This window comes from Micropterus dolomieu, linkage group LG15, assembly GCF_021292245.1.
Source record: "Micropterus dolomieu isolate WLL.071019.BEF.003 ecotype Adirondacks linkage group LG15, ASM2129224v1, whole genome shotgun sequence".
NCBI classification, from domain to species: Eukaryota; Metazoa; Chordata; class Actinopteri; order Centrarchiformes; family Centrarchidae; genus Micropterus; species Micropterus dolomieu.
Genome location: NC_060164.1, coordinates 3,134,888 through 3,139,329, shown reverse-complemented (window position 1 = coordinate 3,139,329; position 4,442 = coordinate 3,134,888). Strand labels below are relative to the sequence as shown.

The window sequence follows — 4,442 nt, the reverse complement described above, 5'->3', positions numbered from 1 at the left end:
CAGACTGTCCAGAACTCAGCTGCCAGGCTTTTAACCAGAACAAAGAAATATGACCACATTACTCCTATTTTAGCTTCATTACACTGGCTCCCAGTATGTTTTAGAATTGACTTTAAAATTCTATTGATCACTTTTAAAGCTCTTCATGGCCTCTCGCCTTGTTATATTTCTGACCTTTTAGTCCCATACGCACAAGCACGTACCTTGAGATCCTCGGGCAGAGGTCTGTTGTCTGTTCCAGAGTCTCAACTGAAAACTAAAGGGGACAGAGCGTTTGCTGTCAGGGCCCCGAGGCTCTGGAACAGCCTGCCCGAGGAAATCAGGTCGGCTGAGTCAGTGAACTCTTTTAAGTCACTTCTTAAAACATACTTTTATAGGAGAGCCTTTCCCGATCTTATTAGACTTTATTTTATCCCTTTTATTTTATTCTATTTTACTAATTTTATATTTATCTTAAACGTGTATTTTAGTCTTTTCTTTATCTTGTATTGTTTTTGTATTATTGTTTTTTGGGTATTATTGTTTTTTGGGTATTATTGTCTTTACACTACACAAAGCACTTTGTAACTTGTTTTTGAAAAGTGCTCTACAAATAAAGATTATTATTAGTATTATTATTATTTTAACATATTCTTCAGATACTCACTTACCAACATAAGATCTGTGATTCACATTTATCAAAAATCAAATAGAGAAATTTCAATAGAAGCTTTATACAGTGTAAAAAAGGCCCTTGTATAAGCCAAAAGTGAGCATGCAGATAGTGCATACAGTCGGCACCGTCAAATGCTGGCCTGCCATAGTCATCTGTGCGAACCCACTGATTCAGACAGGTGACAGAATTTACCATGTGGACTCCTACAGCTACAAGAGTAATTCCAAGTTAAAAACCTTTCACTACCTTTAACTAAACTTCAGGAATCCTCTTGATCTACCTTGCACTTACATTTTTTATCTATTATTTAAAAGTTCAATTTGTATTTTAATGTTTTAAGGCATATTCCCTTTGTCATGTTTTAAAACATTACATGAAATAACTTTAAATTGCCTTTGTGTATAAATGTGCTATACAAACAAACGAAGAAAAAACCAAGAAAGTTTAATATAAACTTTTGTCAGCCTTGCTGGAAATTTTTCTGAAATGTGTTGAACCAACTACAGAACCATTCATACAGCCATTGTCAAACGTGTATCCTGTGTACAGGGTCGCTGGAGCCAATCCCAGCCGGCACTAGGCGAGACCAACTACAGAACTGTAACTAAAACTCCCCTGTAGCCGAAAAAGCTTTTTCCTCACCATTACAAAAGGAACATCTGTAAAACTGTTGACAGGACACCTAAAATGGCATACAAGGTCATTATTACTATGCTATTTGTGTATATATATTATATATATATATATTTTTTTTTTTTTTAAACAAAAGATTTGTAAGACTTTCCCAAAGCCTTGAATAGCTAATTTATGCATGTATGTCATTTCAATGTGGGGTCAATGTGATAAATGGCGGGTCCAGATAAAAAGACACTATCACCACTAGCGCCATTATCTGGTCAAAATTAAAAATGTTCCAATACTTTGATTTCTGACTAAATACTAGCAAAGCTAATGACATTTCTCATCATTCTCAGTTGTACTTTGTGTTTAGTGCTAATTAGAAAATGTCAGCATGTAACATGCTAAACTAAGATGGTGAAAAGGGTGATTATACCTGCTTAACATCAGCTTGTCTTGTCATTGTGAGCATGTTACCATGTTGATGTTAGCATTTACCTCTAAGCATTGGATCTAATGTTAATTTAGGTTCTGTATTCTTCTTCAGTGAAACTGTCTGGTGTAAAGCAGCTGTCCTCCCGATAAATACTGAGCTCCATCAGAGCGTCTAAAAGTTGAATTCTGTTTCCTCTACAGAGTGTCCTCTGTCCTGTCATGTCACATTTATAACTACAGTTTTTTGTTTTGCTGCTGAAATGCCCCGCAATATTTGCTGTGAGTTTTCTGAGCACATAGAAGCAATTAAAATGACTGACAGCAGGCTCATGAAAGTAAATCATTAAAGAAAACACTCAATGTAACAATGTAACACACAAAGAAACCACTGGAACAGAGAGAGATGTGACCCACGACCACTTCATCATAGTTTATAATAATGCAGCACAGTGAGGATCCAGACGTTTCATAGAGGAGCGTCTGTCTGTTAACAGACTCCAGTCTGCAGTGGAGTTCAGACACTTCCCTGATAAACCACAGAGCTGTGGAGGAACATCAGGCTTCATGATCAGAGACAGTTTTCATATCACATCCCTCTGCTATGAGTCTGCAATTCAATCAATCAATTGATGGGTTTTATTTTGTGCCATTCTTCCGCCATTATAAGGTACAAGGGCCCCTGAATTTTCAAGTGAATGGGAGAAGACACTGATTGGTTTATTGCATGTTACGCCCAAAACACTTTTGAAACATGTGCCTGGTGCAATGACCGTTTTTTCCACCATTAAACTAGCAACATTGGAGTTAAAATAGGGCCGTTAGTCCTGTTAGGGTTATGTGCCAAGTGAGCAACTTTTGTAATTTTCATTTTGTAAAGTATCTTGTAACAGCATCCCGTTCACATAATACATCCATGTTGCAGCTGAGCTAAATTCCAGGTTTTGACGGAAAGACATCATCCCTGGTTTGCTCTGTTAAAACAATCCGTGTATGGTTCGTTCTTTCATTATTTCATATTAAAACCAAAACTGATAAACAGAAAACAAAAAAACAGACATCGGTTTTTGTTTTTCTGTTTTAAAACCAAAACGGAAAATAGTGATTTTGATATTTAATGAGTCCGATTTGTGTAGCTTTGTGTGTTACACTTGATAAACCTGCAGCAGATACACTTGGGCGAGGGCGGTGCCTGATTTTAATGTAATTAAGATGAGCTTGAACATCAACATAAGTGGGTTTTTAGTTTGACAAAAACCCAATATTGACAATATTATATAGCTGCAGTACCGGAGGCTGCAGCTATTTAATATTGATTAATATATTTAGTTTGTAAGTAACTAGCAACTGGAACAGGAAAGCTTTCCTGAGAATCCTCCGGTTTTTAAGATTTCTCAAATTAATTCAGTGATAGTTTTCAGTACATCCACTGGTACACAGCAAACATGAACTGTTATTAGTTTATTCGGCGAGCTTTAAATTAACGAATCATACACAGATTAAAATGTTCGTTAATTTTTGTTCAGCCTCTCTACACTGTTTCGATCCGACCTTTATTTTCTTTCTGAGATGGAAGAATTTAGCCTCCAGCTGCAGGAACACATGGATTATGCTAAAATCAGGAGGTCAGACTTCACCCAGCCAGAGGGAACGACCACTGACTGTCCAGTGCGACGGTTCCACTGGCAGCACAACCCATTGTAGGGTGAACGGAAGGGGAGCGGGGGGCTGGAGCATACAGGGTGAGGGAGAGGATGTCCCACCCTGGCCTTAGCCTCAAGAAAGAACCCTTGATATTCGGGTATTTTCTTAGATGCTCAGGTAACCAGCTGCTTCAGATCCGCCCAAAACAAAATGCTTACTTGATGCTGACGAGGAATTTTGAGTGTTCGAGGCTCTTTAATATAGTGCACTTCTACAATCATATTCGTCACAGTTGATGATATGCGATGAGCCCCGAAAAGAAATAGCCTTAGGCCTATATAAAATTAAATGTAAAAATATTTAGCCTAATATTGACCTTTTGTTTAACAAGATACAAGAACACAAGTCTCCCGATTCAAAGGTCCTGGCCCTCCTTTCACCCCAACCATGTTGTCACTCAGTCTTTTCTGTTAAATATCATTTACCTGCCTTTACCGTCACAAACTGGTGCTACAGGGCGTTGACCTGTGATGCTAGAGGGATCCCCAGTGCGTTACAAACGCCGATAGGCCTTGACCATGCCATGTGACGAGTCGGGGAGTGAGAACGAGTTGTAGGGACTCAACACCGTTCAAAGATAGAACAAAACGCACCTCCTCTGTTTTACGTTATGTGTTTAAAACACAAGAAACTAAACAGATGTCTGTTTTTTTGTTTACCGTTTTTCCATTTTTCCGTTATGGTTTTAAAACAGAACTTTTTATGATTTGGTTTTGAAACGAAATAATGAAAGAACGAACCATACACGGATTATTCAAATAATCGTGGTAATCAAGGTCAAATGTTCAATTAAAGAGGTGGTATTCTGCTCATTTTCAGGTTCAAAATCTTATTTAGGGGTTGCACCAGAACAGGTTTACATGGTTTAATTTTCAAAAAACACCATATTTTTTGTCATACTGCACATTGCTGCAGCTCCTCTTTTCACCCTGTGATGAAGGCTTCATTTTAGCTATGGAGTGATACATCTTGTCTCTAAATGATCTTTGTTGGGAGTTGCACATGCGCAGTTCCTAGTTAAGGACTACTAGCC

General features: G+C 37.9%; 1 protein-coding gene across 1 annotated transcript in view; it reads left to right on the top strand.

Moving 5' to 3' along the window:
- The window catches only part of shtn1 (shootin 1), a 44,510-nt gene that overhangs the window by 958 nt on the left and 39,110 nt on the right, over nucleotides 1-4,442 (top strand). The window lies entirely within an intron of this gene.